This window comes from Bufo gargarizans, chromosome 1 (assembly GCF_014858855.1).
Source record: "Bufo gargarizans isolate SCDJY-AF-19 chromosome 1, ASM1485885v1, whole genome shotgun sequence".
Taxonomy (NCBI): Eukaryota; Metazoa; Chordata; class Amphibia; order Anura; family Bufonidae; genus Bufo; species Bufo gargarizans.
This window is the reverse complement of record NC_058080.1, coordinates 493,853,123-493,866,728: the sequence shown is the minus strand read 5'-3', so window position 1 is coordinate 493,866,728 and position 13,606 is coordinate 493,853,123. Positions and strand designations below refer to the sequence as shown.

The following is a 13,606-nucleotide window of genomic DNA, read 5'->3' as shown; positions in this document are numbered from 1 at the left end:
TAGTGTGAAAGTACCCTAATCTCTCACATCTACTGAGCAAATGTGTTCCACCAAATCAGTCTGTACTTGGCAATAATCTTTCAATAGTAATGAACATATTATAATCTTTTGATTAAGGTGTTCTCCAGGAATTAAGAAAATGAAAAAACTTATATTACTATACATAAATGTCGAAATGCATTTGATTAGTTATAGTGGCTCGTTTTGTCTGGGGAGAAATCATTAGGAGAAATAAAATGGCCACAGGCCTATTAGTACACACAAAACCTGTCCTAATCACACAGGAGGACAAGTGACTTCACAACACTGAGGTAAAGAGTCGCCTCCTCTCTGCTCTGCTTGTCAGGGATTATGATCCTGAATACAGCTGATAAAATCTTCAGCTGAATCTCTATAGGAATGGTGTTCAGCTAAAGTTCTTATCAGCCATATTCAGGATCATAATCACTGACAAATAAGAGCGGAGGATGAGGCAGCTCTTTAATTCAGTGTTCTGAAGTAACTTCTCCTGCTGTACAGATTTTAATGATTGCTCCCTGGGCAAAACAAGCCATTATAACTAATGAAAGGCATTTGGGAATATATTTATAATAAAGTAATATTTAAGTATTTTTATTTTCTTAAATCCTGGAGAACCCATTTAAGCTGACCCACCTAAATAGCATTCATCTATTATAATACTACAGTATACAGTGGTGCTTAAAAGTTTGTAAACCCTTCAGAATTTTCTATATTTCTGCATAAATTTTACCTAAAAGTAGATCAGATTTTCACAAGTCCTAAAAGTAGATATATGTAACAAAATCAAACAAATGAATAAAAAATATTAGACTTGGTCATTTATTTATTGAGGAAAATGGTCCAATATTACATATCTGTCAGTGGCAAAAGCATGTGAACCTTTGCTATCAGTATCTGGTATGATCCCCTTGTGCAGCAATAACTGCAGCTAAACATTTCTGGTAGATAGATAAAGTAAGTCAATTGTCAAGTCCCTTCATTTGCCTAGTTAGAAACATACAAAGAACAAAAAAATAAAGACAACCCCTTTAAGTTGCTTAGAGGTTACCTTGGGTTCCTTGTGAACTTGCAGACTATTACACGCTTTGCCATTGACATGATCTTTGTTGGTTGACCACTCCTAGGGAGGGTAATAATGGTCTTGCTTTTCCTCCATTAGTACACAATCTGTCTGACTGTGCATTCATGGGGTCTAAACTGCTTAGAGATAGTCTTGTAACCTTTTCCAACTTGATGAACATAACAACTCCTCTTCTGATGGAAACATAAGATATTACATTTTCATCCGTTAAAGAGGTTGTCTGACATTTAGCTTGTACGAGAGCTACCTTCTCTTCTCTATTTACCTGCTCGCTGTTGTAACTGCAGCAGTGAGCAGGTGTAATTGCAAGCATGGCAACCCCATTCACTTCTATGGGACGGCTCATGTCTGTTCAAGTGAATACTACAGTGCCGCCCCATAGAAGTGAATGGGCACACCATAGTTGTAATTACACTTGCTCACCACTGCAATTGCTGCAGCGAGCAGGTAAACCGAGCAGAGAAGGCAGCACTCGTAAGTTCACTGCTTTCCCTTCAAACAACTGATCGTGAGGATAGGTCATCAATAGAAAAAAGCGGACAACCCCTGAACGTATCCTTTTTTTTAAATGATGCTTTTCAATCTTCAAATCTTTATTTAAAAAAGAAAGGTTAAAAAAACATATACCTTGAAAAAAAGGGCACAAACGTATTGAAACATATGCACATTCATCAAACATAAAAGTAAAAAAAAGAAAGAAAACCACAAAATTGCAAATGTTAACCGTACAGCAAAAACGAGATGTGTACAACCCCCAAGTCTGCTTTTTCTGGGTTCAGTTGTACACTGGATAGGTATTATCAGTGACTGACAATTAGCTCTGCATACACACTTAGGCCTCATTCACACATACGTGGACTACATTCCGTGAAAACTGTCCTGCCGAGTGCACGAGCGCACTGCGTCATTGGTTGCTATGACGCCCTGCGCTTCGTGCCACCGCCGCTGTTCAGTAATACATCTGTATAGATCATACGAGTGTATTACTGTACAGAGACGGCAGCACGAAGCGCACAGCGTCATAGCAACCAATAACGCAGTGCGCTCGTGCACTCAGCACGACGGGTTTACACAGACCGTGGTCCACGCATGTGTGAAAGAGGCCTTATAGAGGAAAGGTTATGAATCACTTATAATAGCTAAGGCTAGTTTCACAATAGCGCTAATGTGTTCTGGCAGGCTGTTCTGGTAGAGGAACAGCCTTCCCGAGTCCATGACGTCTAGCATAGCTGGAAACTGCCGGAGCACCACCAGGCTCCACTAACTATAATGCAAGCAGCGGTTTCTGTCCAGCCAAATCCTGGCACTAATGACGGAAACAGGCCGTATCCCTGCCAGGTCCCATTATAGCCAATGGGCTCTGGTTGGGAAAGGTAGTATCCACATACAAAGAACTCTGCAAGAACAGTTTAGCGCTAGCGTGAAACTTGGTTCGTCAAGCTCAAAAAGAGCAGAGTTTATCTGTATAAAATTACTGACTCTTTTCCCATAAAATAAAAGTTTTACTGACTCTTTTCCCATAACACTATATATATCAATCTGCTCAGCTCCTTCGGCTCTATACCATGCTGCCTGCAGACTACACTGCATTTTGTGGTGACAGATCCTCTTTAGCCCCTTAAGTACCAGGCCCATTTTTGGTTTTGCATTTTCGTTTTTTGCTCCCATGTTGAAATAGCCATAACTTTTTAATTTTTCATTCATATAGCCATGTGAGGGCTTATTTTTGTAAGGGCACCATTTGATTTACCATGTCTGATATTGTAAAATGGGAAAACATTCTTTGTGGGGTTAAATAAAAAGAAATAAAAATGTTGCTAAGGTGTTTTGGGTTTGGACTTCAAGCCGTTCACTGTGCGCTAAATATCAAATGATGTTCTTATTCTGCAGATCAATACGAATACAGCAATACAAAACTTGTATAGTTTTTTTATTTTACTATTTAAAAAAAATATAAACTATAAATTTTCTTTGCATCGTAATTTTTTGACAGCCATAACTTTTTTATATTTTTGTCTACAGAGCTGTTTGAGGTATTGTTTTTTGCATGATGAACTGTAGTTTTTTTTTTGTGGTACGTATGACTTTTTGATCGTTGTTATTCAATTTTTTGGGGGGAAAGGTGACAAAAAAACTGCAAATCATGTGTTTTTAATTTCGGCGTTCACCACACAGGAATTTTTTACAAATATTTTATAGTTCAGACATGATATGTATTATTTTTTATTGTTAATATATTTTTATATGCAAAATAGGAAAAGGGGGTGATTTAAACTTTTAATATTAATTTATTTTTTTACTTTTTATTTAATAACCATTAGCCCACTTAGGGGGCTAGAACCTTGTATCTTTTGGTCTCTTGTCCTATTCACCCTAGTAGAGATCTATTAGGGTGAATAGGATTTTCACATGTTCCCTGCTGTGCTTTGTGCAGCAGGGAGCTTACCATGGCAGTCCTGAATCATGAGCAATTATTAGACCAATTAATTATTAAGACCAATTATTAAGTGGCCAGTGGGAAAATTACATAATTATATACATGTTTTAAATATAGATTGTAACATTGAAAAATAAAAAACAAGTCACCAAAATTATCTAGGCTCTGTTCACAATTTTTAGCTTTACATTTGTAGGGGAAATCTACCAACATACTGTATGTATATCCCAAGTATATGACAGTGTATACTATATAGTTGAATATGTATACATGTGTGTGATGTATGTAGTGCAGTGTGTAATGTGTACATGTGCAATGTGTACGTGTGCGATGTATACATGTGTGATGTATGTAGTGCAGTGTGTAATGTGTACGTGTGTGATGTATGTAGTGCAGTGTGCAATGTGTACGTGTGTGATGTATACATGTGTGTGATGTATGTAGTAGTGTGTGATGTATACATGTGTGTGATGTATGTAGTGCAGTGTGTGATGTATGTAGTAGTGTGTGATGTATACATGTGTGTGATGTATGTAGTGCAGTGTGTGATGTATACATGTGTGTGATGTATGTCGTGCAGTGTGTGATGTATGTAGTGCAGTGTGTGATGTATACATGTGTGAGGTATGTAGTGCAGTGTGTAATGTGTACGTGTGTGATTTATACATGTGTGTGATGTATTTAATGCTGTGCAATGTATACATGTGTGTAATGTACAGTATGTAGTAGGGTTGTTTTGATAGCAACATTTTGATTCGGTTTCGATACCATAAAAAAGTATTGCGATACTCGTATATAAAGAAATATATTTACTGATCTACATCTCTACATACATATATATATATAAATATATATATCTATAGATGGGTATGTATATAGATATATATATCGATATCTATCTTTCTCTATATATACGGACATAGAGTTCATTGATCTATGTATAGTGATGTATGTGGTGCAGCGCGTGATGTATGTGGTGCAGTGTGTGATGTGTGTAGTGCAGAGTGTGATGTGTGTGGTGCAGCATGTGATGTATGTAGTGCAGTGTGTAATGTGTACATGTGTAATGTATACATGTGTGTGATGTATGTAGTGCAGTGTGTAAAGTGAACGTGTGCAATGTGTACGTGTGGTGTGATGTATACATGTGTGTGATGTATGTAGTACAGTGTGTGATGTATACATGCGTGTGATGTATGTAGTACAGTGTGTGATGTATCCATGCGTGTGATGTATGTAGTAGTGTGTGATGTATGTAGTGCAGTGTGATGTATACATGTGTGATGTATGTAGTACAGTGTGTAATGTGTAAGTTTGTGATGTATGTATGCTGTGTGATGTATACATGTGTGTAATGTATGTAGTAAGGTTGTTTCGATACCAAAATTTTGCGATACCATTCGATACCACGCAACAACAAAAAAAACGCAACAAAAAAGCTGTGTGCATTCCTCATTTTATGGACCGTCCAGCCCATAATCGAACAGTCCTATCCTATTTTTTGGGGGGACAAGGTGCCTTAAAGTATAACTGTCGTATATATTTTTTTTTTGGAGTATTGGATTGTGGTGATTAATATCTCCTTGGTGGCCCTATTTCAACTTTTCCCTGTGTATTCAATTACCCCTTAATTCCACAGTTTTGTTCCCTGTACTGCCTACTTTTACCTGTGCTTTAATAGGGTTGCTAGGCATGGTCCGTCTATGTGTTGAAGGACGGAGGACGCTGCGTGCAAGGTCAGATTACAGACAGCTAGGGACTGTAAGTAAATGATTAAAGCCAGGTCCTCCCCAGCAGCTGATAACAGTGCCTGGGCTGTGTGCACTTCTCCCTGTCCCTGCGCTTGGCAGACGCTCCCTCACTCAGCAGAGCTGGAGAATGCAGAGTTGGAGCAGCGCAGACCAGGGAAGGGAGATCTGCCATCTGCTCAGTGTATAAATGAAAGCAACATGTGGTAAGAGGACCCCTTTGTGCTGAAGGAGATTAACCCTTTAGGGGGAGGGCTCTGGTTACTGACACTTTTGGGGGGCTATTGTGACTAGCTAGTGAGGGCAGGCGGGATTAGCCTCAGGGTGAGGGGAGTGGCGGCCATCTTAACTGAATAGTGAAATTGCAGTTTTATGTAATATGTTTATTTATTTATTGTTTATATATTTTATATGTAAAATTAGGAAAGGGGGTGATCTATACTTAATATTTTGGTGTGTTTTTTTTTTAAAACTTTTTATTTAAAGGGCTTCTGTCACCCCATTAAACCGTTTTTTTTTTTTCTTTACTAATAATCCCTACACTGCGATCTCATCATACATAAGCTAATTAATGATTTTCGTTCAGTAGAATTTGTTAAAAATCGATTTTTGAAATATGTAAATTACCTTGCTACCAGCAAGTAGGGCGGCTACTTGCTGGTAGCAGCCGCATCCTCCGATGGTAATGACGCCCCCTCTGCTTGTTGATTGACAGATCCCGTCCGCTGGCCCTTTCTCTGCTGGCCCTGCCTGTTTTGATAAATATCTGGCGCCTGCGCCGCAGCCGTACCTCTCTTCAATCTGCGCAGGCGCACTGAGAGGCGGCCACTCGCTCGGCCGCTCCATCCTCAATCCGCCTGCGCCGATGATGTCACATCTACACCCGGCGCAGGCGCATTGAGGAGCGAACGCCCGCCTCTCAGTGCACCTGCGCAGATTGAAGAGAGGTACGGCCGCGGCGCAGGCGCCAGATATTGAATCAAAACAGGCAGGGCCAGCAGAGAAAGGGCCAGCGGACGGGATCTGTCAATCAACAAGCAGAGGGGGCGTCATTACCATCGGAGGATGCGGCTGCTACCAGCAAGTAGCCGCCCTACTTGCTGGTAGCAAGGTAATTTACATATTTCAAAAATCGATTTTTAACAAATTCTACTGAACGAAAATCATTAATTAGCTTATGTATGATGAGATCGCAGTGTAGGGATTATTAGTAAAGAAAAAAAAATAAAACGGTTTAATGGGGTGACAGAAGCCCTTTAATAACTATTTCCCCCCCTTAGGGGCTGCAACCTGGGATATTTTAATCCCTTGTCTTATTCACCCTGATAGATCTCTATTAGGGTGAATAGGACTTCACACTCTCCCTGCTGCCCTGTGCATAGTACACGCAGCAGCAGGGAGCTGAATATGGCAGCCAGGGCTTCAGTAGCATCCTGGCTGCCATGGTAAGCGATCAGAGCCCCAGGATTACACTGCTGGGGCTCCGATCAGAAGCTGCCACTGCCACCAATGAGAGGAGGTGTGGGGACTCTGTGGCCACTGCCACCAATGATTTTAATACTGGGGGGCGCACTGCTCCACCAGTGACAATACTGGGGGGGGGCGCACTGTGCCACCAATGATTTTAATACTGGGGAGGGGGAAGGGTGCACCACACCACCAATGTTTTTAATACAAGGGGGGCGCACTTTTCAAGAAATCAAGCTTAAGTAATGTATATGTATGTCCTGATGAGTTTCATAAGTTTTTTTTCCCCCATTACTCGGATAACCCCTTTAACGTATATCAAACATGAAATACAGACATAGTGTTATGCACACTGAAGATGCAGTGCAAACCTCACGAACAGATGATCTACACAACGTTCGGCTCTCTTATAGTTGGAAATGATTTAGATTATACTCAGTACTAAATAATCAACAGCATTGTTCTAACCGCACAGACTGCCTATTGTATGTACATATTAATATAATGTGATGCCTAGAATACAACACTAAAAAAAGCAATGCTAAATGTTACACAATGCTATGGACAAGATGAATACTTTTTACTCATCTCATGTGTTCAAGCTCCAGTTAAAGGGGTTCTGCACTTTCATTTGACTGATGATCTATCCTCTGGATAGATCGTCAGCTTCTGATCGGCCGGGGTCCGACACCCAGAACCCCCGCCGATCAGCTGTTTGAGAAGGCAGCGGCGCTCCAGCAGCGCCGCGGCCTTCTCACTGTTTACAGCCGGGCCGCCGGCCCACTGACGTCACGACTAGTATCAACTAGCGCGGGCGCGGCTAAGCTCTGTTCACTTGAATGGAGCTTAGCCGCGCCCACGCTAGTTGATACTAGTCGTGACGTCAGTGGGCCGGCGGCCCCGCGGTAAACAATGAGAAAGCCGCGGCGCTGCTGGAGCGCCGCTGCCTTCTCAAACAGCTGATCGGCGGGCCCCGCAAATCAGAAGCTGAAAGAAGCTGAAAGTGCAGAACACTGTTAAAATAAATTGCAAGAAAGGGTCATCTACTCACTGCTATCTTTCCTTAAAAGGAACCTGTCATCACCTTTATGCTGCCCATACTAACAGCAGTATAAAGTAGCGGCAGGTGAGTTGATTTCATCGGTCTGTCATTTATAAGTTACAAGTAAGTGGTTACTGAGAACCAACATCACAAACATTGCAGACTAGGCCTGGAAAAGAGTCAAATCTACCTGAGAAGAGTCCTGGTTATCCATGGATTCCTGCTCTCCTGCTGATGACTGACCGGCTTCTACCTAGTTTTCTCCCCATCTCTCTAGGAGAGAACTGCCAATCATCAGCAGGTGGGCAGGAGGGCAGGAGATTATGTATAACCAGGACTCTTCTCAGGTGGATGTGACTCTTCTCAAGGCCTGTGCTGCAATGAATATGATGCTGGTTCTCAGCAACCACTTACTTTTAGCTCATGAGTGACACAGCGCTGAAATCAGCATTTCTGTCACTATTTTATGTGGTCCTCAGTGAGGTCAGCATAAAGTTGATGACAGGTTCCCTTTAACCCACTGATATCTATTAGCATAAAACCCACAGTCAAAAGTGATTGTGTATTCTAGAACATATTGGTGCATATCCCAACACCATATGGAAATATTTTTTATTGCAAATTTTGAGGGGATTAGGAGAGTAGTGGTCTGGGAAAACTGAGACATTTATAAGACCTATAAAGAGTTTCAGGAGTTCCTTCGGATAGGCCATCAAAATCTGATTGGTGGAAATCTGATCAGCTGTTTGAAGAGGCTGCGGTGCTCTGGTACCAGGCACAGCCCCTACATATTGTATGGTGCTGTGCCAGGTGTGCTGTAAGTTTGTAAGTGCAGTGGCCTTTTAGACTGCTGATTAGTGAAGTCGAACACTCACCGATCAGATATTGATGACCTAGTGTAGACAATCAACCATATGGCTATATGGCCAAAGGAGTAATCCGGGAGCAAGGATTCTGCTCTAGCCAGTGGTACACATGGAAACCGAGGGCAAACAATCAAAGTAAAATCTCCTTCTTCTTTACTGGATAAATAAAATAGTCACAAATCACATCAGTGAGTACAAAAAAAATATTGACGCATTTCAATCTCGTAGGCGAACTTAGTTATAACTAATATTGCATATGTGCTCGAAACGTGTCAAATTTTAATTTTATTTACTGCTGTGATTTGTGACAGTTTCATTTATCCAATAAAGAAGAAGGAGATTTAACTTTTCCGGTGGAGCTGGTTTGTTTGCTCTTGGTTTCCACTGATGACCTACCCTGAGGATAATACATCAATGTTCAGCTCCTGGAAAACCCCTTTAAGGGCTTGCTCACATCTGTCTTGGAGGCTCCCTCACACATTGCGCTAAAAAGAGTGCACAAAAAAGCAGATCCTTGAATAGACCACATTATATATAATGAGGTCTGTTTGGCTCTTTTCGTTTCAGTTATGTTCCAGATCAGGGCTTCTGTTATTTTCCTTGTTCTACTCCTCTATCGCTGATGTGGATGTGGCCTAAAACTATGATGGTATGATGTTTGTAAAAAACGCAAATGTTTTGTGACGCTGGGTTCAGCCTGCTCCTCACTTGCAGCAATTACGTTTTCTTCTAAATCAAGCTCAATGTTCAGCGCAGTCAGCTGTGGGTTCTACAGCCTTGTTCCCACAGAACGCAGTGGATTTTTAAAGTCTAATCTTGGTTTACCTTAAAATAACACTGTAAATTACCTGTCTATTAGCTCCATACAGTTCTCTGAACAATAAGCACAATACCTTTATATTTAGCTACTGTCAAATCAAACACCTACATTAGCAAAGTAATGGTATGACTAGGGGGGGTCTTAAGTAGCCATCAGTGTAGGTACCGCTCAAAGCTATGGCTCTAATTGACGTCCGATTTTCCAATTGGTGGCCATAATGAAAGTTCATAATACGGTCAGGTCCATAAATATTGGGACATCAACACAATTCTAACATTTTTGGCTCTATACACTAACACAATGGATTTGAAATAAAATAAATAAGATGTGCTTTAACTGCAGACTGTCAGCTTTAATTTGAGAGTATTTACATCCAAATCAGGTGAACGGTGTAGGAATTACAACAGTTTGCATATGTGCCTCCTACTTGTTAAGGAACCAAAAGTAATGGGACAGAATAATAATCATAAATCAAACTTTCACTTTTTAATACTTGGTTGCAAATCCTTTGCAGTCAATTACAGCCTGAAGTCTGGAACGCATAGACATCACCAGACGCTGGGTTTCATCCCTGGTGATGCTCTGCCAGGCCTCTACTGCAACTGTCTTCAGTTCCTGCTTGTTCTTGAGGCATTTTCCCTTCAGTTTTGTCTTCAGCAAGTGAAATGCATGCTCAATCGGATTTAGGTCAGGTGATTGACTTGGCCATTGCATAACATTCCACTTCTTTCCCTTAAAAAACTCTTTGGTTGCTTTTGCAGTATGCTTTGGGTCATAGTCCATATGCACTGTGAAGCGCCGTCTAATGAGTTCTGAAGCATTTGGCTGAATATGAGCAGATAATATTGCCCGAAACACTTCAACATTCATCCTGCTGCTTTTGTCAGCAGTCACATCATCAATAAATACAAGAGAACCAGTTCCATTGGCAGCCATACATGCCCACGCCATGACACTACCACCACCATGCTTCACTGATGAGGTGGTATGCTTAGGATCATGAGCAGTTCCTTTCCTTCTCCATACTCTTCTCTTCTCATCACTCTGGTACAAGTTGATCTTGGTCTCATCTGTCCATAGGATGTTGTTTCAGAACTGTGAAGGCTTTTTTAGATGTCGTTTGGCAAACTCTAATCTGGCCTTCCTGTTTTTGAGGCTCACCAATGGTTTACATCTTGTGGTGAACTCTCTGTATTCACTCTGGTAAAGTCTTCTCTTGATTGTTGACTTTGACACACATACACCTACCTCCTGGAGAGTGTTCTTGATCTGGCCAACTGTTGTGAAGGGTGTTTTCTTCACCAGGGAAAGAATTCTTCGATCATCCACCACATGTCACGACCGCTATCCCAGCAGCAGTCGTGTCGCACCAGACGGAGGGGAAGGGGGACCCTTATCTACGGATGTGAAATAGAACGGCCACCCCTGACTAACCCTAAGCTGGCACCTGTCTGCCCTGATACCCTAGACTGGGTGTGAACCCGTGCGGTGAGCAGGATGCCTAAACCCTCAGTCACCCTAGCAAGACTAGACTGGGGAAAGGCAGATGGGAGCACTAGTCACCATCACTCATGTCTAGGAGAACAACAGGGGAAGACAGCAACAAACAAACAATCTATAGCAGAGATAGACTTATCCAGTCACGAGCAGAGAAGGTGATCCCAATAACGACAGTCCACGCCAGACAAGAGCTCCACAGCAATACCGTCAAATGATCTCCTTCAAAGGTCAGAATAGCACTGGAAGTAAGGACTATATCTGGCAATGACTGCAAGTGAAACTGAAACTAATATAGTAGCTGGGAGTGGCAGACAGGACTCACCTGAGAAGGATGCCTACAAACTCCCAGTCAGGACAAAAAGGTTCATAAGGCAAAACCCGGATGACATACCCTGAACCACGGAGCAAACTCACAAGCTATCGCGAGTAGCAAGTCGCTGCGACCTTCTCCTCCCAGACCTGTCTGGATCAGTCACAGTCGTGACACCACAGTTGTTTTCCGTGGTCTTCCGGGTCTTTTGGTGTTGCTGAGCTCACCGGTGCGTTCCTTCTTTTTAAGAATGTTCCAAACAGTTGTTTTGGCCAGGCTTAATGTTTTTGCTATCCCTCTGATGGGTTTGTTTTGTTAATTCAGCCTAATGATAGCTTGCTTCACTGATAGTGACAGCAATTTGGATCTCATCTCGAGAGTTGACAGCAACAGATTCCAAATGCAAATAGCACACTTGAAATGAACTCTGGACCTTTTATCTGCTCATTGTAATTGGGACAATGAGGGGATAACACACACCTGGCCATGGAACAGCTGACAAGCCACTTGTCCCATTACTTTTGGTCCCTTAACAAGTGGGAGGCACATATACATGCTGTTGTAATTCCTACACCGTTCACCTGATTTGGATGTAAATACCCTCAAATTAAAGCTGACAGTCTGCAGTTAAAGCACATCTTGTGCGTTTCATTTTAAATCCATTGTGGTGTTGTATAGAGCCAAAAATGTTAGAATTGTGTCAATGTCCCAATATCTATGGACCTGACTGTATATACTGATTGGTCAAAAAGGATCACCTGACCAGCACCAGATGTTGAAAGAGAAACATTTTACCATTTCATTCAACTCATTTAGAACTTGATGGCAGAAATGCATCTCCACAAAGTTGGGACAGGGCCACGTCTACCATTGTGTGTCTGGGAATTGAAGAGATAAATAGATGGAGTTTTGGAAGAGGAATTCTTCCCCATTATTGTCTGATGTAGGTTTCTACCTGATCAACAGTCCTAGTTCTTCTTTGCCAGAATTTTAGTTTCATGATGTGCTAAATGTTTTCTATTGGTGAAAGTTCTGGACTGCAGGAAGGCTAGCACCTGGATTCTTCTTCTGTGAAGCCATGATGTTGTGATGTATGCAGTATGTGGTTTAGCATTGTCTTGCTCACACATGTAAGGCTTTCCCTGAAAGAGACATCTGGATGGGAGCATACATTGTTCTAAAACCTCTATCTACTGTTATAGCATTCATAGTATCTTTCAAATGTGTTACTTGCCCATGACCTAGGCGCTAATTCAGCCCCATACCATCTGAGATGCAGGATAACAAGCTGGATGCCACCTCTCTTCTTGAGTCCGCAGAAAAAGGCGTCTGTGATTTCTAATAAGAATTTAAAATTTGGTTCTCTAGACTACAGAACAGTTTTCCATTTTGCCTCAGTCCATTATAAATGAGGTTTTACCCAGAGAAGATGGTGGCGTTTCTGGATCATGGTGATATTTGGTTTCTTCTTTGCACAATACAGCTCTAACTTGCATTTGTGGATTGCACCGTGAACTATGTTCACAGACATTGATTTATGTAAGTCTTCCTGAGCCCATGCAGTGACTTCCAGTACAGAATCATGCCTGGTTTTAATTCAGTGCCATCTGAGGGCCCGTAGATCACGATCATCCAATACTGTCAGCCTTGACCCTTGCCACATAGATTTCTCCAGATTCGCAGAATCTTTTGATGATATTATCATGATATTATATACTGTAGATGGTGAGATATTAAGTGTCTGCAATTTTATACATAAGCTATATTTGATTATGGTCTAGATAAAGTGAGGATTTCCTCAATCTGTAGAATCAGCTTGGCTATACTGACCTTATTAACTGCTATAGTTGTTAAAGCAATATGATGTACAATGAGATACTGTACAACAATGCAAGCTTTATTATTTTCTAACGTTCAGATGTTACCTAACTTTGATATGACAATGGTAATGCTTTATGTCATTGTTTTCATGTCACACTAGAGCACTTTTGATATAAGTAAAACAATACAAAAGAATTTTGAAAGAAGTCTCTGCAATTTTGCGTTGAGGAACATTTTTCCACAATTTTTGGTGAAATTGGTCCTTCTTTGCTTCTGAGAGATTCTATGTCTCTAATGGCCCACAATCGCTCATGGAAATAACTGACCAAAACACTGACGTGTGAATGAAGAATACCACTCTCTTTTTATACCCAGTTCTGTGGTTACCGTAGTTGCAAATTGTTCCTGCAGCTGTTTTTTTTTTATTAGTCCCCCTTTTTTTTTTTTTTTTTATTAGTACCACTTACTTTTCCAGCCTTCTGTTGCCCCTTTT

The 13,606-nt window shown here is 41.2% G+C and overlaps 1 protein-coding gene across 1 annotated transcript in view; it reads right to left on the bottom strand.

Moving 5' to 3' along the window:
* Window positions 1-13,606, bottom strand: part of CDH24 (cadherin 24) — a 205,797-nt gene that overhangs the window by 63,054 nt on the left and 129,137 nt on the right. The window lies entirely within an intron of this gene.